The sequence below is a fragment of the Cervus canadensis genome, chromosome 33 (genome assembly GCF_019320065.1).
Source record: "Cervus canadensis isolate Bull #8, Minnesota chromosome 33, ASM1932006v1, whole genome shotgun sequence".
Lineage (NCBI taxonomy): Eukaryota > Metazoa > Chordata > Mammalia > Artiodactyla > Cervidae > Cervus > Cervus canadensis.
In genome coordinates this window covers 30522882-30550492 of record NC_057418.1, presented here as the reverse complement: position 1 = coordinate 30550492, position 27611 = coordinate 30522882, and the positions used below count along the sequence as shown (strand labels likewise).

Below are 27611 nucleotides of genomic sequence, written 5' to 3'. Positions count from 1 at the left end.
TGAGCAACTTCACTTTCACTTTTCCTTTCCTGCATTGGAGAAGGAAATGGCAACCCACTGCAGTGTTCTTGCCTGGAGAATCCCAGGGACGGGGGAGCCTGGTGGGTTGCCGTCTATGGGGTCGCACAGAGTTGGACATGACTGAAGTGACTTAGCAGCAGCAGCAGCAGGCCTTAGTTGCAACATGTGGATTCTTAGTTGAGGCATATGGGATCTAGTTCCCTGGCCAGGGACCAGGTTTCTGCATTAGGAGTAACAAAGTCTTACCTGCCAGACCAGGAAAGTCCCTGTCCAGTGTCTTGATGTTGTCATTTATGTATGAATCATGGACTTGTTCCTCTGAGTGACGTGTGATTGTGTGTGCATCTCCCCTACTCCAGTGCTGTGGGGGAACCAGTCTTTCTGGAACAGGAACTTCTCAGCAGAGGTGGCCTGCTCACCATGGGCTCCTCTTAAACCAGAGAGACACCTCTCACTCTTAATTCTAGTCCCCTAGAGACTGAATGCACCTCCCATATTTGACTGGTTCATCAAATTATGTAAATTCAGGAATAATTATGAGGGAAATGATATAGCTTACAGTGAATGGGGTCGGATTCGTGATCTCCGAAGAAGATTTAACTTCGGGATCAGGGACCAGGCTTGATCACTCAAGAGCTTTTGTGTAGCAGATTTTTATTAAATATGAAAAGGGACAGAGAAAGGTTCTGACACAGACATCAGAAGGGAATGGAGAGTGCCCCCTTGCTAGTCTTCAGCAAGCTGTCTTCTGTCTGTTAGAAAGCTGTTAACCAGAGAAGAGAGACACCTCAAGGCTGACCTTGAGGTCAGCGGGCCCCTCCCCCACAATGTGCATTTTTGAGACAGGATGGCCGGAGGTGTGTCATCCCCCAGCCATAAAACAATTGATACAAATGCTGGTTTGTTGAGCTATTATCGGCCCCAGGTTTGAGAAAAGAAGAAAAGATAGTCTTAGGTGGAACCATTTTGAAGAAAGGCAAATTCCAAAACAAATACACAGTTTCATTAACATAGCTTAAGAAAAACATTTCCATAGAGAAACCTCCTTTTGATTTTGTATGGAGAAGGGAAAAAAATTCTGACCCTTGTAGTTGGTTTCCTCCTGCTGCTTAAGGGAGAGAGAAAAAGTGTCTGACACTTGCGGCCTATTTCCTCCGTTTGGAGACCCCTGGACTTCCTGCCTGTTACCCTCTCAGAAGCACAAATCCTGTGGGTCTACTCTGTAATTAAAAGTGAAAATCCTCTTTCTTTAGGCCAGGCATGATGTCCCTCAGCTTCTCAGGCCTGTCACCCTCTCCATGTGGATGAAGCCCTTTGCAGACAAAAGAAGGGGTCAAAGGGCTTAAACATTGGGTGGGAGGTGGGGCGGGGTAGTTCTCTCCATTTGCAGGGAAGAGGGAGGAGCAATTCCATAACAATATATCCATCCCAAGAAAGAAGCCCGTGGCTCATGATTTGGCACACGATGGCTTCCTAGGTGGTGCTGGTGGTAAAGAAGCCTCCTGCTAATGCAGGTAGACATAAGAGACAGTTTTGATCCCTGGGTCGGTAAGATCCCCTGGAGAAGGCCATGGCAACCCACTTCAGTATTCCTGCCTGGAGAATCCCATGGACAGAGGAGCCTGGCAGGCTGCAGTCCGTGGGGTCTCACAGAGTCGGACATAACTGAAGCAAGTTAGCATGCATGCATGGAAAAAGCCACAACGTCAGGAAGCAAAGCCTGACTTTATTTCCAGTATAAGTGGATGCAACTTAGATGTAAATTAGCAGTGACTTCTGCAGAGTCTTAACATGAGTCAATAGGACCTGGTTCAGTTCATCTTCACCAGGGATGGCACCTTTGTCTTGGTTTTCTTGGGCTCCTGGTTTTGTCTTGGTTTTCCTGGGGTCCTGGAGGAGAGGAGGTGGTCTGAGGACAGGATGCGAGTGGAGGGGAGAACAGAGCGTGTGCCAGAGTGTTTTCCAAGAACAGTTTCGTAGCTGGAAACAGATGTGCCAGGTGGCTGGCTGGCCAAAAGCATAATGTAGAAAGCATTAGAATATAGACCCTTCCAAGCAGGGTTAGCTTGACTGCTTGATTCTCAGGAGCGTCTCTCGTGCCTTCAAAACGAAGAGGAAACCAGCCTTTTCCTGGTCCACATTCTGTGAGCTTAAGTCGGCTTTGGTTTCCGTCGCTCTGTGCTTTGGGGCTGGCCTTGCTGCATCACTCATCTTGCTTGGTCTCTTCGAGAGCAGCCACTTAAAACTGCGGAGAGGAGCTTAGCATCTTGGCAGCTCCCGTGGAGAAACCGTGTACAGTGTCCGCGGGAGCTGGAAGATCTGAGTTATTTCCCGTTCGCCTCGTGACCGGAGTGGTTTCCAAAGGGGTGTGTGGCAGAGACGGGAGAGGCTGGTGCCCATTGACTCCAGCCCTGGAAATAACAGGGTTGCGGTCCCCCAGGAATTACTGGGGGATCTGGTAGGATCTGAAACCTGGAACCTTATTCAGATGGATTCACAGGCTACAAACAAGTCACGCTGGAAGGGGATTGTATCTGGCCACATCTCTGTTCTTTGTAACATTTTAAGCCTGGCGTCTTTGGCTTAGAGACCATGAATTATGGAAGTGTAGTGATTTCAGACCTTAGAGACCATCCACTTGAACCTTGCTCTTTTTTTTATGGAGGAGAAATTGAGGAAGTGAGATGTTAAATGAGTTTCCTAAGGTTAGTTACAGAAGTGGGGCTGGAACTCAGCGCTCTCATCCTTTCTGCAGCATCACCCAAAGTTCCCTGATTGTCCTTCCCTGCCCCCCTCCCTTTCTGCACCAACACAAAGGGTGTTTTCTCATGTTCTCCGTGGAGACCATTGCACCAGAAACCATACCCAACCCCCGCCCCCCACCCCCTGCCCCATCCTGACTGAGCCTTTCTATAATCTGGTGCATATTTCCTACAAAGGAGTACAAAAACCAGGGTGTAGAATTAAGTTACAACACATGTTTAGAGATTACCAACTCTGAGAAGGCTTAACCTGAAAACTGTGAGTGGTTTAGAACATGGGCCCCCAACCCTGGGGCCACAGACCAGTCCGAGGCCCATTAGGACATGGGCCGCATGGCAGGAAGTGAGCAGCAGGCAAACCCAAAAGTATCCCCCCATCCCCGTCCATGGAAAAACTGTCTTCCACGAAACCGATCCCTGGTGCCAAAAGATTGGGGACCGCTGGTTTAGACAAAACACGGTTTAAACCACAGAGGTGTATGCTTTCCAGGTAACACAGTCACTTGTCTTGTTTTACAAGTTGGAGGATGTGATTTTTATACCTCATGCACTGCCTTCATCTCCTGGGCCTCCCCACCCATCCTCTGGCCCCCAAACACGAGAAGCAAGTTTCTATAATTTACTAACCTTTCTATTTCAAGGGGCTTCCCTGATCGCTCAGTTGGTAAAGAATCCGCCTGCAATGCAGGAGACCCAGTTTGATTCTTGGGTCGGGAAGATCCGCTGCAGAAGAGATAGGCTACCCACTCCAGTATTCTTGGGCTTCCCTCGTGACTCAGCCAGTAAAGAATCGGCCTGCAAGATCCCCTGGAGAAGGGAAAGGCTACCCACTCCAGTATTCTCGCCTGGAGAATTCCACAGATTGTATTACAGAGTTGCAAAAAGTCAGACACGACTGAGTGACTTTCACTTTTCTCTTTCAAATTGAGATTCTGATCTGTATCGGAACAGGGCTCAGCTACCAGCCTGCTCTTACTCTTTGCTGGTGAGGCTCTATGCTCCCTCTGCAAGGGGTGTTGGGGCCTCATCGAATGGCCCTGGGCTCGCAGGTTCCTCTCCTGTGGATCCAGCTGTTTTATCGGACACCGTTTCATCAGACTTCCCAGCTGCTTCCTGTCTTTTCTGTTGGAGTGGTAAATGGTCCTTTTCTTCCCTAAACACTACGGCTGATTCCCGGGTTTCATTTTAGCCGCTTTGAACAAGTGAGCTGGAATCCCACCTGGCCCTGGGTTTGGATGCTAAGACTGATGATGCCACACTCACAGCAGAAGGGTGTATGAAAAGGTTATTGCCCACATAATCAGGCATTTGGGAAGAGCAGAACAGGTTTCTCAAGCTGGTCCAGACATGTCTTGAGAGAGCAAGGACGAGAGACTGGCCTGGGGCTTCTTGGGGTGGGGCCAAGTGAGGGTCCAGGCGTGGGAAAAGCTTCCGTGGTTGGACTGTCCCTCTGGTCCAAAGGGACACTTGTGCCGAAAGAGGGAGCACTCAGGCTTTCTTGCTCCATGTGATAGAGGGGTTGGCCGGAAGGATGAGGCTTAGAAGCTGTCAGCAGTCAAACATCACCAAATGGAGCCAGGCTTTTTCTTATGGGATTATTTTGGATTTAAGAACAGTTGTTCAAAATATGGAAACATTCTTGTCATGTCACACAGGATTCACTTCTCCTTGATTAATAACCAAATTCCAGGGCTCACAAGTCGCAGAGTAACAAAGCCAGCAATGCATGGTCCCCTCACTTCCTAATATCCGAGTAAACTAAACCATCGGCCAGTGACTCCACAACGTTCTCTGTTCAGCTATGAAGCTTCAAGTAATTGGGCTTCCTGGGTGGCTCATTGGGTCAAGAATCCGCCTGCAATGCAGGAGACCTGGGTTCGATCCTTGGGTTGGGAAGATCCCTTGGAGAAGAGAATGGCTACTCACTGCAGTATTCTTGCCTAGAGAATCCCATGGACAGAGGAGCCTGGTGGGCTACAGTCATTGGGGTTGCAAAGAGTCAGGCACGACTGAGTGACTAACACTTTCATTTTCTTCACATCAAGTAATTACTCTCTGGAAATATCTTGATGATTAAACTAGTCTTTATCATTTTTTTTCAAAATCATTTTCTCATTCAAAGTCTCAACTATCCTACTCATGATGAAATGCAAATTAAGGACTTCCCTGATGGTCCAGCAGTTAAGAATCTGCCTGCCAGTGCAGGGGACACAGGTTCCATCCCTGATCTGGGACGATTCCACATGCCGAGGGGCAACTAAGCTCTTGTACCACAACTACTGAGCCCACACTCTAGAGCCCGCAGTTACTGACCCTAGGGCTTGTGCTCCATAGCAAGAGGAGCCACTGGAATGAGAAACCCCCGCACACCACAACGAGGAGTAGCCCCCACTAGCGGTGACTGGAGAAACCTAGGCCCAGCAATGAAGAACCACTGCAGCCAAAAACAAATAAATAAATATTAAAAAGAAAATGAAGATCCCCCATGCTGCTAATTTTCAAATTCACAATCTAGTCCTGACTTCTCCCCTAAGACCCAGACTTGCAGATTCAAGAGTTTCCTTGATCGCTCCATAGGTGCAACTCAAGGGCATCTCAAGTTGAACATGCTCCAAATACAGCTACTGATTTTTACTCCAAACCTGACCCTTCTCTTAACTTTTCCATCTCATGAATGGCCGCACCATCTTCCTAGTTTTGTCATCTGAAATTCTAGAAGGCACTCCTGATGGCTCTCTTGCTGTCACTCTCCGTAAGTCTTGTGGGTAGATTTACAAAATCGTCCCTCGTTTCCCCCATTCATTGTCCAAGCATTGCAGCCACCTTTCTCCTATCTGGACACTGCAGGAGCCCTGAAGAGCCCCTCACTTCTTCCTGTGCCCCTGCCCACTGTGTCCCCCTAAAAGGTAATTGAAATCCCAACCCCTGGAAATTTTAAATGTGCCCTTATTTAGAAATAGGATCTTTGCAGTTGCAATCAAGTGAAAATGAAATCATTAGGGTTAGCCCTAATCCTATCTGGCTGGCGTTCTTGTGAGCAAAAGAGACATGGAAACACACACACAGGGAAGACGGCCACGTAAGGATGGAGGCAGAGACTGTGATGATGCTGCCATGAACCTAGGACTGATACTGACTGAGTTCTTGGCTTTCCCCGGTCAATAGAAATTGACTAGAGGTGGTGGCTCAGTGGTAAAGAACCCACCTGCCCGTGCAGGAGACCCAGGTTCAATCCCTGGTCCAGGAAGATCCCTTGGAGAAGGAAATGGCAACCCACTCCAGTAATCTTGCCTGGGAAATCCTTATGGACAGAGGAGTCTGGTGGGCTACCGTCCATGGGGTCTCAAAGAATCGGACATGACTTAGTGACTAAACAACAACAACAAGAGGCCAGACAAGAAATTTAGGCTCTCTTTCTGGTGGTGGAGTCTGGAGAAGACACACAGCAATGACACCTCGCAAGGGGAAAGAAAAGAAGGAAGAACAGGTCATCAGCCTCAGCCCTCAGGTGGCTGAAGGAGAAAATGTATTTGGTGTGTGCTACACCTTTGCATGCTTCAGTGACACTTTTGTCCATGTCACTGATCTTTTTGGCAAGGAAACCATCTGTCGTGTAACTGGTGGGATGAAGGGATGACCGAGATGGGTCCTTGCCATATGCTGCCACATTGGCTGCCCAGGGTGTAGCCCTGAGATGCAAGGAGCTGGGCATCACTGCCCTTCACGTCAAACTCCGGGCCACAGGAGGAAATAGGACCAAGACTCCTGGACCAGGGGCCCAGGCAGCGCTCGGAGCCCTTGCCCGCTCAGGGGTGGAGGTTGGGCGGATAGAGGATGTTACACCCAATCCCTCTGACAGCACCCGCGAGAAGGGGGGATCACTGTGGTCGCTATCTGTGAACTGGACACCTCAAGTTATTGTTTTCTGTTAATAAATTGCCTTGATGTTAAAAAAAAAAAGAAAAAAATTCAGGCAAGGGTTTATTGGGGCTCCTGCGCTGGCTGCAAGAGGGAGCAAAAACAAGTAACAGGCTTCCTTGCTCCCTCCCATGGGATGGGGGGGGGCAAGCTTGCTCCTTTATCTTGTGCCTTATATAGGGTGAGGGTAGGGGTGTGTTTAGGGTCAGGCTGGAGGGGTGGCCTAGGTGATCTGCCCACCCCTTTGTGGTGTTGAGTGCAGGGGACATGTGTGGTACCCTGTTTTTGTTCCCAACACCCAGTTTTGTGCTTCCAGCTCCTCAGAAATGGCAGCTGGATTTTTGGGTAACTTTTGGTCCAGAATTTGCCCTAACTGGGCATGCACACAGTTATTTTTAGTCCCTTATAGTTTCTTTGTATTCTGTAGTTAGAGGAGAGGCGTGTCCAGGTGCAAGCTTTGCAACACTGCAGCAAAGGGGCCCAGGTCCCAGTCTGTCTCTGGACCCCATGGGACCACCAGGAGCTGGAGGAGGCAAGGAAGCCTCCTCCCCTAGAGACTTTGGAGGGAACAAGACCTCTCAACTCCTTGATTTTGCCCTTCTGGCCTCCAGAACTGTGAGATAATAGATTTCTGTTGTTTTAACCCTCCCCACATCCCCCCAGTTTGTGGTGCTTTGTTACAGCATCCTGTAGAAACTAATACAGACCCTATAACCGCTGTTTTTGCACAATGGCCAGAGGGATTTTTGCAACTTCTTTCAGATCGTGGCCTTTCTCGGCATAAAAACCTACTGATTTTCCTCGGAATTTAGAATGTAATTCAAGCTCTTTTCCAGGCCTAGTGAGACCTTATGCATCAGGGCCTGATGGTTTCTGGGCTCACCTCCTCCTCCTCTCCCCCCCCACCCCGTTCCTCCTGTTTGTATCTGGAACATGTTTTTCTGGCTCTTTCCATTCGCTGGGCCCATGGCTCTGAGGGATGAGCTGGAGTCACTAACCTCACCCTGAGTATTGCCCCGTTTCATTTCCTCCAGATCACGCATCCCAGTGTGGCATCTCTGTTCTAGTTCGTCACTGGTCCCCGTCCCTCCGTGGTGAAGGTTGTGAGGTCTGAGCTTGGCTGTGCTGTAATGTTCTGGGTCCAGAAAAGTGCTGGGTATGGCTAGGAGCTTCATATATATTTGGCGAGTGAATGTATGATATATGCAAACGTAAGATGTGTTTTGCTTGAAACTTGATTTCCAGTAAATAAAAATACACTTTCTATTTATTGGGCTTCCCTGGTGGCTCAGAGGGTAAAGCATCTGCCTGCAATGCGGGAGACCAGGATTCAATCCCTGGGTTGTGAAGATGCCCTGGAGAAGGAACTGGCAACCCACTCCAAGTGTTCTTGCCTGGAGAATCCCATGGATGGAGGAGCCTGGTAGGCTACAGTCCATGGGGTTGCAAAGAGTCGGACACAACAGAGCTACTTCACTTTCTTTCTTTTTCTATTTACTGAATGTTTTCTTTTTGGCTGCGCTGGGTCTTCACTGTGGTGCGTATGCTGGCTTTCTCTAGTTGCAACACGTGGGCTTAGTTCCCTGCCCAGGAATTGAACCCATGTTTCCTGCATTGGAAGGCAGATCCTTAACGATTGGACCACCAGGGAAGTCCATGTATTTACTGAATTCATCGACATTTTCTTAAGTGCATTTGCATAAGTGCAACGCACACTTTTCCTCAATTAACCTCCCTTGTTTCTTAATCTAGAAAGAGCAGTCTAGCCTCAGCCAAACAGAGGCCCAGAGAATCTCGACATGCCTGACGACTGAGCAGTCACCTGTCGGCAGGAAACCAGAGCGTCTTGGCCTGCGTGAGGCTCTTCTCACCCTTCTCAAGGGTCATCCCGTGCGACTCCAAGGTGAACTGCTGTTCCATCAAGCCATCGTGACAAAGTGTAATGGTTGGTGCATCTAGGTGATGGGGTAGGGGTAGTCATTGCGGCATTCTGTCGTCTTACTCTAGGTTTGAAAATTTTCAAAATAAAAAGTTGGGAAAAAAAGAAATCACAGAAAATGCTGCTTGATTTAAAATGGTCTTCAGAAAAACTCTGTGTTGTAAGACTGAAGGACAAACAGCCTGATTGGATCAGAAAATTGACTGAAAAATATCTGGTTCGTTTCGGAGTATAATGCATCTGATGACCAATATGTCTATTTTATGTATTTTTAAGATCAGTCAGGGGCTTCCTCAGTGGCTCAGTGGTAAAGAATCCACCTGCAATGCAGGAGATGCAGGAGACCTGGGTTCTATCCCTGGGTCGGGAAGATCCCCTGGAGGAGGGCATAGCAACCCACTCCAGGATTCTTGCCTGGGGAATCCCATGGACAGAGAAGCCTGGTGAGCTACAGTCCATAGGGTCACAAAGAGTCAGACATGACTGAAGTGACTGAGCATACACAGGCAAGGTCAGTCAGGCCTTTGCAACAAATCAGGGCAAAATTAGCATGCCACGGTAGGTCTTATTTCTGTGGTGGAATCTTGAGTTGTAGTTCTCATGCGTGAATGGCGTTCTGTGCTGTCCCCCAGGGACCCTCACCCATCAGAGCCTTTCACAGAGGGACCAGCTTCTGGGGGACTTCAGGTGTGTTTCTAGCTGCTTTTCCTGGAACTGTGTCAGCTGACCCAAGACCTGTGGGTCAGGACTTCTCTGTGTTTAAGCTCTGTCCCACTTTCAGGAAGCTATCAGGCCTTTGATTCTCTTTGGAGAACTGAAACGAAGAGTCAACTTCTAGAATGCCATTGTGGAATACAGCAAAAACAGTTCTAAGAGGGAATTTAATCAGACTTGTGGTTGCCAAGGGGATGGGGGAGGAAGAGGGTTGGATTGGGAGTTTGGGGGTTAGCAGATGCAAACTATTATATACAGGATGGATAAACAACAAGGTCCTACTGTATACCACAGGGAACTCGAGTCAATATCCTGTGATAAACCACAAAGTAAAAGATTATAAAAGAGAATGTATATATGTGTATAACTGAATCATGTTGCAGTACAGCAGAAATTAACACAACATTGTAAATCAACTATACTTCAATAAAGTAAATCTAAAAAATAAAAGAAAGAGGAAATTCATCAGGAAAAAAGAAAAATCTCCAATAACAACCTAATGTTATACCTCAAGAGACTAGAAAAGGAAGAACAAAGTCCAAAGTTAGTCAATGGAAGGAAACAAGAAAAGTTACACCAGAAATCAATGAAACAGAGGACTAAAAAGACAAAATGAAACCAAGAGCTGGTTCTTTGAAAAGATAAACAAAATTGACAAATCTTTAGCTAGAATCACCTAGAATTTTCTTAAGTGTGGTAAGAATTAACAAAATTTCTCTTGGAAGACGTGAAATGATCTAAAGAGTAAGCAATGAATCAATAATGGAAGGATATGACAGCAGTCGCTCAAAAAGATTGATACTCATTCTTCTTAAGGACTTTATGGGGCAAATATGATAGCTGGTCTTTTGTCCTAGTAGACTAAATAAAAAGAGAGATACAAAAAACAGTTACATAAGCTATAACAGGGAGAGCTGAGGTTCGAAGTTATTATTTTGGGTTTTGCACAATGAATCACTTGATGAATTGGTTTGATTCTGTCCGTCATCTCTTAATGGTAGAGAGTTTTTCTAAAGAGTGACAGGATGGGGTCAGCCAGGCTGGGTGGGTCACTGTCCTGGTGGTCTCTGGGGTGCAGGGGAATAAGCAGAACCAAAATATATGGTATTCACAGTATAACTTGACCCTTCACATTTGCCTGACTGTGCTGCAATTTCTTCTGTGCTTTTAGTTGCTTGCACCCAGCTCCCGAGGACCTGGTCTTCCCCCTTCCCTTGCTCTTCCACTTCCCTCTTCCACACATGTCTGCATAGGACCCCTGCTGCCTGCTGCCCAGGGGCATTGTGGGGGGGAGGCCCAGGCTCCAAGTGCACTCCTGGCAGGGCCTGCTTGTGGGCATAGGAGGGTCAGAGTCAAGTGCAGGCCCCGCGGCATCTGAGGCAGGGCAAGGCAGTGGTTGACCTGTCTTAGGCTGGCTGTACCTGGCTTTGGCAGGGGCCTCTCACCTGCTCCTGGTCCAGGAGCCCAGCACATCCTGTGCTGAGGTTGCAGTCCCTTGGGGTCATCTATTCCTTGTATGTTGGGGTGATAGGCCCAAGGGAAGGGGAGGTTCGCTTCCCCACCCCACTGGGCTGTGCATTTTCATTTTGCATTGAGTTTGGCAAATTACATCACTGACCCTGTGTGCCAGGACCCGGGGCAGCAGCGAAGTGGCAGAGGAGATGAGGTAGGGATATATTTTTCCCATTAATTCTATGGCTGGTTGGTTCTGGTATCAGGCTATGAAATTTCCATTAAGAAACTTTATCAACACTGCTCAGATTTTTGTTCACATAATTTTTCTGTTCTGAAATGTCTTCTCTTAGCCTCTAAGATTTTCCAACTTTCCCTTATTTTTAAAGGCCCAAATCCAGATTGATCTCTCTCACAAGACTTCTGGCCCACTCTGGACAACCTTGTGGGTTCTCTCGCTGAACTCAGTCTGTGTCTTTCTGAGTGCTATTTATGAATTAAATGTAGATTTTGGATTGTTCATCTTGTGTTCACTGTCTGGACTCATTATTGAGGTGCTTGTGTTAGTCTACACGACTCTCTGGGTACAGTCTCCTGCAAAATGTGGTAGGTGCATGCAGACAAAATTGTTGATTGAATGTTTTGAGGGTGTCATTCATTCATGTGTGATGGCGTTTTTTGAAAATAAGGGAACAATTAAGGCCATACCTTTTAAAGACATTGTTGATTGGTCAAAATCAAACTTCTAAATCCAGTGATTTCAAATGATCAATTAGAGAAGAAGTTCTGGGCTCCAAAATCACTGCAGATGGTGACTGCAGCCATGAAATTAAAAGGTGCTTATTCCTTGGAAGGAAAGTTATGACCAACCTAGATAGCATATTAAAAAGCAGAGACATTACTTTGCCAACAAATGTCCGTCTGGTCAAGGCTATGGTTTTTCCAGTGGTCAGGTATGGATGTGAGAGTTGGACTGTGAGGAAAGCTGAGCACCAAAAAATTGATGCTTTTGAACTGTGGTGTTGGAGAAGACTCTTGAGAGTCCCTTGGACTGCAAGGAGATCCAACCAGTCCATCCTAAAGGAGATCAGTCCTGGGTGTTCATTGGAAGGACTGATGCTGAAGCTGAAACTCCAATACTTTGGCCACCTCATGCGAAGAGTTGACTCACTGGAAAAGACCCTGATGCTGGGAGGGATTGGGGGCAGGAGGAGAAGGGGACGACAGAGGATGAGATGGCTGGATGGCATCACTGACTCAATGGACTTGCGTTTGAGTAAACTCCGGGAGTTGGTGATGGACAGGGAGGCCTGGCGTGCTGCGATTCATGGGGTCGCAAGGAGTCGGACACGACTGAGCGACTGAACTCAACTGAATGATGAACTAGAAATTGACAACGAAGAAAGGAATTTTTCAGCCAGAAGACAGTGTCTTTTACAGCAGTGGATTCATTTAATTTGAAGTCTGTTTTTGACAATCACGAGGTTAAGGACAGGGAAGCCTGGCATGCTGCAGTCCATGGGGTCACAAAGAGTTGGACACGACTGAGCAAATGGACAACAGATTCCTCTACCTATGAATGATTGGATGAAATTCTCACTGTGAGATGAGTGTGTGTGTCTTTCCAGACCCACAAATTACGTTCTCTACCCCAACCAGGAGGTTAAGGAAACTTCTGGGGATTCGGGCAATGCTGCCTCAGTCCTGCTCAGCTTTTGAGAGGTCTTCCCAGGCAGGTGCTAAGGTATTGGGGCTGCTCTTTTTTTTTTTCCCCAGATATTCCTACTTTTATTTTCAAAAGAAAATTTACCTGAAACATTTAAGGTAGACAGCAGCATTACTTAGTATTTATGAATTTATGATTTTAGAACTTCACATTTTAATGTTTGCTTATTAGAGGGTCTCAGTTAATATACTGATACCATGAAGGTCTTTCGTGGGGCTGCGCTTCACCTTCAGGTTTGTTGAATTTTCCTCTCAACTTTGGTGGTTTCCTGGGTTTCTTAAGTCATCACAGCTCCAGCTGAGGGATCTTCCTTATGGTGAGGCACCTGGGGTTCACAGGGCTTCATTTCAACAGAAGATGCTTCTTTTCTGTTTTCATCCAATGACCAAAGCGAACACATGGGCTGTTAGCTCCATTTTCGGAGGAGCTTTCAGGTCAGGCTTTAAAACGCACGAATGACGTAAGCACGTCAGCGCCTCCATCCAACATGGACGCTTGAGTCTAGCAGTGTTCTTGTTTTCTCACTTGGCGGGCGGGGTAGAGAGCTGTGGAGGTGCCTTCCTCTGGGGAGTTCCAGAACAGAGGCTTTGCGTTCTCTGAAAAGATCTCTATTCTTTCTTGAAATGTTCACAGAGTCCCAGGCCAGAAAACAAAACAAGGCGGCTTTATTAGTCAGCCGACAATGGGAGAGGAAAGCCACCCACTTCTCCATGCTTCCTTTCAAAGTAACCTCAGCGACCCTGACAGATTCATGGAACTAATTAGGAACAACAGTAAGGAAGCCGCGGGAGGGGCGATTTTGTCTCTAGACAACATTTCAGAACTTCCCTGAGGAGCCTCTGCAGGCTCCGACCCCCTCCCTGCCCCCCTCCCACCCCCCACCAGGCAGACCCTCCTGAGAGGGGCTCAGACCGCCTCCCCCTTGTTGAATCCACCATCGATTTAGGCACTCCCGGGGCCCACAAACCCACCTGACAGGCTGTCACTCTACCCAGGCCTCCGTGGGGGTCTGAGCTCAGTCAAGCCCTGCAGCCCCCTAAGCCTTCATCCTGACCACAGGGTAGAGGGTGGTGAGCCCCTCAAAAGCAGAGGGCATGTCCTGTGAAGAAAGGGAAGAGCTGGAAACCTCACTCTCAAGTGCCTGCTCAGGGCCAGGCGCTGTGCTGGGAGGAATCTTAATTGTTTAGTCGCTAAGTTGTGCCTGACTCTTTGCGACCCCATGGACTGTAGCCCACCAGGCTCTTCTGTCCATGGGATTTTCCTGTGTAATATCATTTTACCATGTAAGTGGCCCTTCAATTATATAGAAGGAGAAAAACAGAGTCAGAAAGATTAAAAATGTATAGAAGATTGCATTCCAGTTATTTCCAAAGTTGGGTACGTCTGCAATAGGGAAGGTGCCAAATTAAATCTTGTTGATTAACCACTAACTACATGAAAGCGAAAGTCTCTCAGCCGTGTCTGACTCTTTGCAATCCATAGTCCATGGAATTCTCCAGGCCAGAATACTGGAGTGGGTAGCCTTTCCCTTTTCCAGGGGATTGTCCCAACCCACAGATCGAATGCAGGTCTCCCACATTGGAGGCGGATTCTTTACCAGCTGAGCCACAAGGGAAGCCCAAGAATACTGGAGTTGGTAGCCTATCCCTTCTCCAGTGGATCTTCCTGACCCAGGAATTAAACGGGGTCTCCTGCATTGCAGCCAGAGTCTTTACCAACTGAGCTATGAGGGAAGCATGAGTGCTCTCCAACTGGCCAGTTTCTAGCTTAAATTGTGGCAGGAAAATTATTTGGAAAAAAAAAATGGCGTTGACTTCCACATGACCACATTAAGTCTCTGTGAATTAATGACTAAAAATAATTTTGTGTGTTCACATAGGATTCCAAGTTTATGTCAAGGATTATTCAAATACAGGAAAAGTTTCAGCTTCAGAACACAAACTTTCAGCATCTTGTTTGGCCCATCAGAAACTTCACTGAAAACACAAATATTATTCAAGTTTCCATCTTGATGCCTGGCAGTTTTTCCCTTGGGAAAGAGCTTCCAAAATGCAGTTTAGATATAAATTTATTCATTGCCCTAGTGTCTCGTCTGTTGGGAAGCCAACCTAATAGTAGCTAACATTTATATAGCCCTTGTGATGTGTCAGACGCTGCCTTCAGTGTTCTGTATATATTTACTCACTTAATCAACATAAGATCCTGTGAAGTGGATACCATTACCATTTCCATCTTACATGTGAGCAAATTGAAGGCCCAGGGAGGTTAAGACTTGCTCAAGGATACACAGCTGATAAATAGTGGAGACAAGTTCTTGGTATACTGATTTTTTTCTTTTTGTATGCTTCCTGTTTCTGTCTTAATAGCGTTATTATATCTATATCTCACTGTAGGCCACCCTGGCTTGGATACATTTTAAAACAGAGAAGATGCTGATTACTGCTCTCGTGGCCCATGTGGGGCAGAGTCCCCTTCCTTGGAAAGTAAGGGGAGTCGCCTGGTGCAGTGAGGGGCCATCAGACTGGAGCTCTAAGGGCCTTCTGCCCCGCTTCTCTCATCCTAGCACCCACACTGCTGCTGATTTTAATGTGCAGTTGAAACTTGACTTAATCCCAACTGAAAAGGATTGGAAGATAATTTGGTGTTGTAAAACCAAGCAGAGGAAAACAGACCCTGCTGGAATCACTTGTGTCTTTTCTCTGAGTTACCCATGGTCTAGAAGGGTTCAGATTCGTTTAGTTGGAGGGGCGGGGATTACCTAATACCGCAGCAAGACGTGGCAGCTCACTCCCTTGGTCCAGCGTGTTGTCCTTAAATGTGCAGCCGTGGGGGTCGTGTAAACCCAGATGAGAACTGGCTCTCCTGCGGAGTTGCCTTAGGAAGGTTGATTAACCTCTGAGTGCCATGTATGCTTGTCTGTAAAATGGCTACATTAATAAAAGATACCCTTTCAGGATGCGCTAAGAGTTAACTAAGATCATGTTCGTAAAGCAGGTGATTAATACAGTGGATGGCACAAATGACTCAAAAAATATACTAATATCAGCAGAAACACATTCCATTTTATTACAGTGATTAGACAGGAAGCACAAGCAGCATGGATGGACCTATAGATTGTCACACTAAGCTAAGTGTGATTATCATGACTAAGCTAAGCTAAGTCAGAAAGAGAAAGATAAAGACCATATCACGTATATGTGGAATCCAAAATACGACACAAATGAACTTACCCATGAAACAGATGCAGACTCACAGACAGAGAACAGGCTGGTGGTTGCCAGGGTTGGGAGAGGGAAAGATTGGGAGGTTGGGGTTAGGAGATGCAAGCTCTTATATACAGAGTGAATAAACAACAAGGTCCTACTTTTCCACATGGGGAACTATGTTTAGTATCCTGTGATAAGCCATAATGGAAAAGAAAATGAAAAGGAACATGTACATAGATATGTATACCTGAGTTTGCTGTAGAAAAAGTAGAAATTAACACAACCTTGTAAATCAACTATACTTCAATAAAATAAACTTAAAAAAGAAAGGAAGCAAAAAGCAAAAACTTTTATAAACCTAAGTTTCTCAAGAGAAATATCAGGCACACCGAGTCCCAGAGTCCCCGATCCAAGTGGGCCACCCAGTGTAACGCTGAGGCTTCAAGCAACCCATGTGACATTTACAATAATTGGCTACATACTTGACCATAAGGGAAATCATGACAAAACCAAAGAATCCACAATAAAAAGTCTGACCAAACTATAGCAACTTTTTGAGAGCAACAGCTAAAAAGATACCCCCTAAAGTTTTTGTGATATAAGGATTTTAAAAAAATCAAATTAAATATGATTTCTAAATGATTCCTAGAGCAAAGAAAATATCTTAATGGGGAATTTAAATATTTTGAACTAACAACAAAAGCACTACCCAAAACTGTGCAATGTATTATAGCTAAGGCAATATATCGAGTGCAACTTCTGGCTTTAAATGTATACAAAAAAAGTTTAATAAATCAGTGAGCTGAGTTCCAGTTTAAGAAGGAAAAGAGCAACTGAGCAGATTCAAAAAAGACAAGAACAGAAATAGTAAAGATTAGAGCAGGAATAATGAAATAGCATTTTAAAAAACCACAGGAGAATAAAATGGAACTAAATCTAAGAAAACTAAACTTTGTCATCTACAGAAAGGGGGTGCTAACATTGTCTTCAGAGTGAAGTTGTGAGGTCACATATTACACTCCGTGTAACAGCACTTTGTAGACTGCAGAGAACTACTCTGATGTGCATTTCATCTTTATGTCACGTATTCAGCCCATCCTGACCAATCACCTCTTCTGTGCCTGGTGGTGGGAGTATAATGCCTTCTTGGATACTGATCATGTCAGCCCAACAGGATCCAAAACAGTGTCTGCAGCAAAGAGACACACAGCGCTTAATGAGAACATAGGATGGGGATGTAACCCGCTCAGAGATGTTAGGAAGGTTCTGAGTGAAAATGAGGTTCAAGCAGAGATCAGGAGGCAGGATGGAGGGAGAAGGGTGCCGGATGGAGGGAGAAGGGTGCCAGATGAAGGGAAGGGCACGCGGTGTGTGTGAAGGACAGGAAAAGGACAGAGGGGCTGAGGCACCGTGGCCGGGGAGGGGGAGGGGCTACAGTGTAGGAAGGAGCCAGGAGGTTGTGCTTGGAGTTTCACTTTCTAAGGGCCAAGGCAAACTGCTGCAGTGTTTGTTTTTGGGTTGGAGGGGATTGTTTGAACCTCCAACTTGTAGCCAATCAGAAGCACAGGTAACCTGGACTTGTGCTTGGGATCTGAGCCCTTTACCTGCAGAACCTGATGCTCTCTGCGGATAGATGGTGTCAGAATGGAACTGAAGTGTTGGGCCCCAGTTGGTGTCATGGAGCATCACTTGGCAGTGTGGGGAAAATCCCACCCCCACATCGGGACTGTGAGCACAGAGCCCTTAACTCCCACTTATGGCATTTCATTTCTCTATCCTTAAAACTGACTTCCATTTCCCACCTCCTGGAGACTCGGCTGAGCTTAAGTAGGAGTCAGGGGATGTCTACTGAATAGAATGTGGAACTCTTCCCTGCTTTCTCCTGCCAAAACACACATCCATTTCCAAGGGAGCTCCTTACTCCTGGGGAATGACCTCAGAATAGGATGAATGTGCTTTCTGGGAAAGGTCCAGCCCTTGGTTTTTATTGAGAGAGTCATCAGTGTGGGACAAATGGATAGCAGAGTTAAATTATACATTCTTAAAGCATTGGAAGCCCTCTTATTCTGAGCTTCAATCTTGTGGCTTCCAGGGCTGCTGAGAGTCTCATTGATCTGAAGGTCCTGAATCTCTGCTTTGCCTGTTGGTCTATCGGCTTTAAAAACCCATGTCTTTACTGATCATATAAGTCACTTGGTAAAATCCTTTAGGGTCTCCTAGTAAAATGTTTCTACTAGGATGTTGTTTTGCCTGTAGACAGCTGAAAAACCAAATAACATGGCTCAGTTGATGCCTTTGATTTGTGGCGCTGGAGAAGACTCTTGAGAGTTCCTTGGACATCAAAGACATCAAACTAGTCAATTCTAAAGGAAATCAACTCTGAATATTCATTGGAAGGATTAATACTGAAGCTGTAGCTCCAATATTCTGGCCACCTGATGGGAAGAGCGGACTCATCGGAAAAGACCATGGTGCTGGGAAAGATTGAAGGCGAGAGGAGAAGGGGATGACAGAGGATGAAATGGTTGGATGGCATCACTGACTCAATGGACATGAGTTTGAGCAAGCTCTGGGAAATAGTGAAGGAAGGGGAATCCTGGTATGCTGCAGTCCATGGGGTCACCAAGAGTAAGACATGACTTAGCAACTGAACAACACCACACATTAAAATGTATCAGTTCAGTTCAGTCACTCAATCGTGTCCGACTCTTTGCAATCCCATGGACTGCAGCATGCCAGGCTTCCCTGTCCATCACCAACTACCGGACCTTGCTCAAACTCATGTCCATTGTGTCAGACATGTATAGCTTTACATAATAGGAGATCATGGGTGAACTTCTGTATTCCTACCCTCATCTCACTTTCTCAAACTGTGCACTGCTGCCCCTCCCGCCCTGTCTATCTAAGAATTTTCCTTGTGTCGTTGTCATCTTTCCCTTTCTTCAAAGTCATATTTCCACTCCGCTGAATGATACTCACACAAGGAAGCACATACAACAACCCTGAAACATCTCCGCTAAAAGAACTGTTTCTCTCTCTTTTTTTATAACAAGACTGCTTCAAATGGTTTCCCTACTCACTAACTCTCCTCCTGTTCGTTCAGTTTTCTTTTGAATCTTCTCCAGTCAAGTTTTAAAAACTACTGAGCTATAACCGACATATAACATTGTGTTAGTTATATTAGTACAACGTGATTTGATATTTTTATGTGTTGATAAATGATCACCACAATAAATCTAGTTAACATCCATCACCACACATAGTTACAAATACTTTTCTTGTGATGAGAACTTTTTAAAAATAACTTATTTTTAATTGAAAGGTACTTGCTTTACAGTATTGTGTTGGTTTCATACACAACACGAATCAGCCATAGTGATGAGAACTATTAAGATGTACTAACAAGTCTCAAATGTACAGCAGAGTATTATTAACTATAGTCACCACACTGGACAGTACCCCCCCCTCCCCATGACATTTATTTTGTAACTGGAAGTTTGTACACTTTGATTCTCTCCACCCATTTTGCCCACCCCTCACCCCTTGCCTCTGAAAACCTCCAGTCTGTTTTATTTACAAGCTTGGGCTTTTCCTTTTTGCTTTTAATGCAAAGATAATTGCTTTATAGTATTTTCTGGTTTTATGTCATACATCAACAAGAATCAGCCATAGGTACACCCATGAACCCTCCCTCCCAAACCCCCCTCCCATCTCCCTCCCCACCCCACCCTTCTAGATGGTCACAGAGCCCCTGTTTGAGTTCCCTGAGTCATACATCATGGAGAGAGTAACATGGAAATTTACAAAACCGTGTGTAAAATAGATAGCCAATGAGAATTTGCTGTTTGTTTTGGTTTTGATTCTACACATAAATAAGATCATCTGCTATTTGTTTTTCTCTGTCTGACATTTCACTTAGCATATCACCCTCAAGGTCCATCCATTTTGTTGCAGATGGAAAGATTTCCTTCTTTTTTATGGCTAATATTCCACTGTATTGTTGTTATTCAGTCGCTAAGTCTGTTGACTCTTGAGACTCCATGGACTGTAGCATGCCAGGCTCCCCTGTCCTTCACTGTCTTCCCCGGAGTTGGCTCAAATTCATGTCCTTTGAGTCGGTGATGCTGTCTAACCATCTCATCCTCTGTCGTCCCCTTCTCCTCCTGCCTTCAATCTTTCCCAGCACCAGGGTCTTTCCCAATGACTTGGGTCTTTATATCGGGTGGCCAAAGTATTGGAGTTTCAACTTCAGCATCAGTCCTTCCAGTGAATATTCAGGGTTGATTTCCTTTAGGATTGGCTGGTTTGATCTCCTTGCAGTCCAAGGGACTCTCAAGAGCCTTCTCCAACACCACAGTTTAAAAGCATCAATTCTTCGGCACTCAGCTTTCTTTATGGTCCAACTCTCACATTTGTACATTTATATACATGTGTGTATATATATATATATATATATATGCATGCCACATTTTAAAATCCATTCATCTATTGATGGACACATATTGTTTCAATGTCTTGGCTGTTGTAAATAACGCTGCAATGAACATGAGGGACACATGTATCTTTTTGAGTTAAGTTTTTGTTTTCTTTGGATAAATACCCAGCAGTGTACTTGCTGGATCATATGGTAGTTCTCTTTTTAGTTTTTTGAGAAGTCTCCATGGTGGCTGCACCACCTCCCCACCAAATGTGCACAAGGATTCCCTTTTATCCGCATCTTCACCAACACTTGTTATTTCTTGACTTTTTGACAGCTGCCAGTCTGACAGGTGTGAGGTGCTATCTCCCTGTGGTTCTGAGTTGCATTTCCCTGACGTGGAGCCTGATCGGGCTTTCCCGCCCTCTCCTCCATGGGAACTCCTATCAGAGTTCCTGATATGCTGACAGACCCAGTGGGTGATTTTCCTTTCCTGCCACACCAGCGGCGTTTGATGTAGTTGATCAGCCCTTTTGCTCAGAAACACTTTTTTCTTGGCTCCTCTGTTCCCTTCCTGTAACACTGACACTGCTTCTCAGTCTCCTTTTGGGATTCTTCTGGTTTTTTGGACTTCAAATATTGAAATATCCTGCAGCCAGTCCTTAAACCTTTCTTCTCTATTTGTTCTCTTTCTTGATGAGCTCATCCCGTCTCAATGCTTTAAAATTCATTCATGTGCTAATGATTCCCCATGTTAGACCTCCAACTTAGACCTCTCCATCCAACTCCAGACTCATGAATCCACCTTGTAAATCCACAAATCTAGCTTGACTAGGGAATGTCTGATTGGCATCTCAAACAATGCATCAAAACTGAGTGCTTGATTTCTTCTTTGCCGCAAACCTGCCCTTCCTCTAGTTGTCCCATCTCTGTGAATCCATTCTTTCATTTCTTCTGCCCTCAAATCTTGGGTTTGTCCCACACTTTTAGTGTCCTTGTATTTATATTTTATAAGTTTTCATTTATAATTTTAAAATTGATTACATATTGAATGATAATATTTTAAGTATACTGGGCTAATGAAAATAGATTATAAAAATTAAATTTTCTCTTATACTACTTTTTTTTCAGAGTGCGTACTAGAAAGTATGAAATTATGCATGTGGCTTGCATTTGTGGCTCACGTTCATTTCTCTCAGAGACCAATGATGCTCTACTTGAATCTTGAGAAGGGGTGCTGGCTTATATAAGGTTAATATACAATTGGGGTTATGCAAGTATGAAAGAGGTGGGTAATGGCAGTTAGAGGGCAATTGGCAATGTTGGTTACATGGGAGCGGGTGTTTGTTGTTTTTTAAAATATATGTTAACATATATAGTGCTCAAGTATATATGCTATTTACAGTATATATCCATATCAACATAAAACACAGGTATCTATATGTGTATATAATATATGTCCTAGGGCGTATATTGTCTGGGAAGACACGTTTCTGGGGGTCAAGGGGCCCACACACTTGCTCTGTGGGGAGGAGAGGTGGGGGAGTGACTCTGGGTCACTGGAGGGTGTGCTATGGAAAAACCAAGTCTTTCAGGGACAGAAAGGGGCCTCAGGATGTGAAGGGCTGCCCTGCCCACGCGGTCACCCTGGTTTTGGAACCAGCAAACAATTGACATGTTTTGGGTGTTCTGGAATTTTGTGCAAAATGACTTCAGTTAAAAAAAAAAAAACAACCAAAAAAACCCAACCACATGGGTTCCGAATCAGTGATTGGACTCTGAACATCTGTAAGAATTCAGACACACCGCTTCCCCACTGGGTGGGTTTCCCGGGCTCAGAGGGTCCCATGTGGCCTGGAGAAGAGGGTGAGTGGGGCTTCACCCAGTCAAGAGAATGGCCCTTCTCCCAGCTTCTCAGGGACAGCACGTGTCAGCAGATGTCTAGTCACCGAGGAGGACTCTGCCGGTCCTGCTCACTCAGAAAATACTACCCGCTGGAGAGGAGACACAGGGGTCCCCCTATTCTCTGGCTGGGGGCTGGCCTGCCATCTGCCTGTTCACCTCCTTGTGGCCCATGGGAACCTTCCTCTGATGCGCAGAACCACTCTGCCTTGCCGGCCCCGTGGGGCCCTGGATCATAACTGACCTCTGCTCCCAGCTTCCTGCTCTGAAGGGAAAGCCCTGGAAGCAGCTTCAGTTCTCAGGGTTGTCCTTGGAGCCACAGATGTCAACCAAGAGATGTCGCACTTTGGGCCCCGACAGGCTAAGCAGGCCCCGCCCCCCGAACCCACTGCCAACCACAGCCTGGGTGCAAATACATTAAATGGGAAAGCACGCCACAGTATAGTTTTCTCCATTAAGGCTCAGATAAGCTGCCTCCCAGGTCAGGTACTCATGAACGCCATGGTCCCTGGACTGAGGGGCAGGCAGGCAGGTGAGTTGGGGGCGGAGGCCTTCCACGTTCCCCCACAAGTGGGGCAGGACGACAGGGGAGCCCTGGGCTGGTCTAGTCAATTGCTGGGGAGGTGAGCTAAGGAAACCCCAGCCCAGAATGCTGGGGATGCCCCCACCTGGGGAGAACCGAGGCTCTGCTGGCCCCAGGAGGGGCCGGGGAAAGGAGAGGACATAGGAGCTCGTGCTGCAGGCTGCTGGGTTTCCTGGGAACCCTGCGCCCCTGAGGATGAGTGCTTGTGGTGGTGGCGGGGTCTGGACAGGGCCCCCTTGGCAGTCTTGCTGGGAGTTGGGGCACAGGCCCTGTGGTTGGCAGGCAAGGTTCTGGGTGGCTGGGGTCCCCACCCAGCTCAGGTCCCCACCACCCTGGGCTCCCTTGGAGCCTCACCAGCATACTACCATCCACTGGCCTCCAGTCTGCAGAAACCAGCCCAGAGCTGGTGGGACCAGAGACCAGCAAACACAGGATCCAGAGCCCCCACCCTAACAAGGGCCTTCCTGGGCTCCATGAACTCTGCCCTGCTCAGCCAGCCCCCCAAGATGACATGAGAATCAGTACCCCAGTGTCTTGTAGAAGGTGTCAGCTTCCTTCAGCATCTGCCAACGCCCTGCCCCGGCCCTGGGTGAGGCCAGATGAGATGGTGGCTGGGCTTACTACTCCCTGGGCCCCAGACATCATTTTCTGGGGTGGGGGAAGAGGTGGGGGTCTCACTGGAGGATATGGGGACTTGAGGAAGGCAGGAGGGCACGGGGAGGCCTTGGCTTGGGTTCCAGCCATTGGAGGTGTCTCCTAGGGACCCATCCTTTGGGGGCCATGGGATTGATTTTCTAGTCTTTTGAGAAATACTGCATGAGTCTTCAGGGCAGGGCTGGCCCCCAAGCCTGGGGCCACAGATGGGGAGGAACGGAAGAGGCCCTCCTTATTTTTCTGCTTGGCTGACTTTCAGGGTGCGGATGTTTTCTTCCAGCACCAGCACATGTAGGAACTTGAAGGTGCTGGTGTAGTAGTCTGGGATGTCTGCGGCGGCCAAAGGCTTGGCGATCCAGGCCACTTCGGTGTACTTGTCAAATCCCAGGGACTGTCCTCCAATCCACACCATCTTCCAGAGCCCCCCAGATGTGCTCATAAACGGCAAATTACTAGGAAACCTCTGCTGGGTCTGCTCATCCATCACCAGGGAGATTAACCCTCGATGAGGGAGAAGGAGAAGTGGACGTGGCCACAGTCATCGCCGGAGGACGCCAGGGGGTCCTTCAGTCCACTGGAGTAGAACGTGATGTCATAAGGAGTGTGGCAACAGTGGGCGGTGTGTCAGAGTCCAGGCTGGTGACACAGATCCTGTTGCTCAGCCTGGACAGTGGGTGGATGACGGGCCTCTGGACCACCTCGGTTCAGGAAGCTGCGCGTGATGCCGAGGTTCTCAGCTGCCAGCGTCTCTCTATTGACGACGCACAGCATGGTGAACTCTGATGACAAGATGTGCGTGATGAAGGGCAGGTCCTACTCATGCACCAGGATGAAGTCCATCTGGTAGGTGGACAGCATGGACACAGAGATGTTCTGGTCGGCCAGTGGGGCGATGGCCGACTTGACGATCTCGGTCATGCCGATGGGCTGGAAACTGGAGAAGCTGCCGGTGCCGGATACCACATTGAGGGCCAGCCAGGTAACATCGGCCACACCCAGGTGTTCTGAGGAGGGCAGTTCCAGGAAGCCTCCTCATCGACAATGATGCTGTAATCCTCTGGTGTCTTGGTCAGACTGAAGAATTTGCACCTGGTCTGGAGGACAGGAAGGCAAGTTTGATCAGGCTGTAGGTGAAGAGTGGGATACTCTCTTTGACAATGCTGGCAACTTGCAGCTGAGGGAGCAGGTGTTTGGAGTGTGGGTTTTGGAGCTGAACAAGCAAGCACATCTTAGTTCCACTGCTTAGCAGCAGGTGACATTTCTGAGCCTCAGTTTCCTCATCTCTAAAATGGGGATAACAACATTTATCATGTAAGGTCATTGTGAGATTTGATAAGACGATGTTGATACAATTTAATATAGCACATAGTGAGCACAAATAAATGGCAGTTAATATCCTGAGTCTCAAGTCTTGACTGGTCCCACCTTTGGGCAGAGAATCCTTGGGTGGCATTCAATCCAAGATGCTGTTGGTACATGTTCTGAAGTTCCAGTTTCCTAAACCACAGTGTTGAATGCTCTTGGTCATCATGGAATGTTCAGTAGATATGTGATATATTAGTCCTAGGAATCAGAATTTACCAAAATTACAGGCCCCTGGAGGTGATGTCATTTTAGCAAAAAGATCCTTTGCTACAAAGGATGTCACAGTGTCTTTTGTTTGCTTTGTTTGTTGAGTCACTAAATTGTGTTCAACTCTTTGTGACCTCAAGGACTGCAGCATGTCAGGCTTCCCTGTCCTTCACTATCTCCCCAAGTTTTTGAAAACTCATGTCCATTGAGTTGATGATGCCATCCAACCATCTCATCCTCTGTCATCCCCTTCTCCTCTTGCCCTCAATCATGGTAATTGACGGTAAAATAGGACCCAAATCAAGTAGTCACAGAGATTCTCAGAAACACACCTATTGTATAAAGTAGTGATTCTCAGTGTTTTGCAAAGAGAAGGATGTTGCTTGCTACTTGTGTGATTTATCATTGTTGCTTTCCACCTTTCTTTCATTGAAATAAGCTTTTAACCTACTTTGAAAGATATACATTAATATTTTTAAAAAGTGATTGCAACTTAAAACTTGTTTTCAGCTTTAAAAGCAATATGTATTTTCAGAATTTTATGACTCTACTGTACTCCTAATGGCCTCCCTCCCATGGGGATGATGATGAATACCCTGGTGTATAAAATAAGAGCTAACTCTTCCTTGTATTCCTCCTGCTTTTAGATATGTTTCATAGTAACTTTGTCCTGTCATTTCAAGCACCAGAATCTTGTTGAATAAAGTGAGAACTAGAATAAAAGTGAATGTCATAGCACTTGGATCTTCCTTGGGAAGAATAGTTCTGTTTTTCTCCCGCAGTACTTAATCATGAATGAATGTATGATTATTCTTAAATTGTTGCCTGAAAATTGGCATGTCATTTTTCATTTGTATATGTCATCCTTCATTCAAATGGTATGCTCCTGAAGGGAAGGCTGCTAATTTTTTTTTTCAAGTGACAGGGATTTAATTCCATGGAGCTTAAGTAAGGGTTGAGATTTACTGACTCCTATAACTGGGAGAGACAGGGCTGCATTGAAGAAATCAGCCTGTGTAGCCAGGGCTTGCTCTCACGCTGCATGTCTCATCTCATATTCCCTTTGTGTTGGTTTTATTCTCTCTCATGACCAGAGTTTTCCTCTCTGTGGTAGGTGATGGGGGTGGGCAGAGGGAATGAGTGGAGGGCAGGTGACCTGGTAGCCAGCAGCTACAGACTTTCATCATCCCAGCTGTTGTATGATGAATCTGGCTGGCCTCCGTCCCTGGTTCCTGGAAGAAAACCTCAAAACTCTTGGAATTTCCCGAGTGATAGGAGTGCCTTTGTAATTCATCTGTGGGTTCTTGGACCACACCTGAGTTTATATGAGGTGACTCATTGTTGGCCCCCAGATAGTTTTAGGATGGGGCTGGCCAGGTCAGAAGGGTCAACCATGTAATTAGAGGGTTGGGGCTATGAACCAAGTAATAACAGCCCCACTTTCCATGGGCGAAAGAGAGTGGAGATCGAGTTCAATCTCATGGTCAATGGCCCCATCACATAGCTATAGAGTGAAACCCCAGTAAAAACTCTGACGAGTATGTCAATGTCCTAGAAGAGTGACTCATCCTGAGGACACATGAGCTTTGCATCTGGAACCTTCCCACATTGTGCCCCATGTGTCTCTTCATTTGGCTGGTCTTGTTTCGTATCCTTTTGCTATAATAAATCTGGATCATGTTTTCCTGAGTTCTATGAGTTATCCTAGTGAGTTATCAAACCTGAGGAGCTGGTGGGAACACCTGCATTTGCAGCAGTGGGTCAGAAGTGTGGGTAGGTTGGGCTGGTGCCTGAAGTGACGGTGGGCTGTAGAGGACAGTGCCCTTAACCTGTGAAATTTGACCTGACTCTGGGTAGCTGGGGCTTCCCAGGCGGTAAAAAAAAAATCTGCCTGCCAATGCTGGAGACATGGGTTCAATCCCCGGTTCTGGAAGATCCCCTGGAGAAGGACATGGCAACCCACTCCAGTATTCTTGCCTTGGAAATCCCATGGACAGAGGAGCCTTGTGGGCTACAGTCCATGGGATTGCAAAAGAGTCGGACATGACTGAGCAACTAGACCAGCACCTGGGTCTTTAGCGTACGAATTGCATTGCGCTAACTTTGGTGCAATTTCCAGCACTGAAGTGGAAAATTCCACACTAAGACTTTGGTTGGACAGCCTGGGTAATGTGGCCACCTTTGAAACTTTAGCTCCACATGGCTTGAGGAGGAGCAATTCTGCTGCATTGGACGGAGCAGGGAACCATGCTGGGTGACAGAAGCAGTAGTTGTCTCCCACAGCAAAAGTCTGCATAATTTTCTGACCTTAGCATTTTGCAGAGATAGTTCAGTTCAGTTCAGTTAAGCTCAGTCATGTCCAACTCTTTGCGACCCCATGAATCGCAGCACGCCAGGCCTCCCTGTCCATCACCAACTCCCAGAGTTTACTCAAACTCATGTCCATTGAGTCGGAGATGCCATCCAGCCATCTCATCCTCTGATATCCCCCTCTCCTGCCCCCAATCCCTCCCAGCATCAGGGTCTTTTCCAATGAGTCAACTCTTCGCATGAGGTGGCCAAAGTACTGGAGTTTCAGCTTTAGCATCAGTCCTTCCAATGAACACCCAGGACTGATCTCCTTTAGGATGGACTGGTTGGATCTCCTTGCAGTCCAAGGGACTCTCGAGAGTCTTCTCCAACACCACAGTTCAAAAGCATCAATTTTTTGGTGCTCAGCTTTCTTCACAGTCCAACTGTCACAGC

The 27611-nt window shown here is 46.6% G+C and overlaps 2 pseudogenes; one reads left to right on the top strand and one right to left on the bottom strand.

Moving 5' to 3' along the window:
• The first annotated feature begins 727 nt into the window (after positions 1-727).
• LOC122433994 lies at positions 728-8634 on the top strand (annotated as a pseudogene).
• A 14892-nt stretch (positions 8635-23526) lies between these two features.
• LOC122433993 lies at positions 23527-24522 on the bottom strand (annotated as a pseudogene).
• Between the last annotated feature and the right edge of the window lie 3089 nt (positions 24523-27611).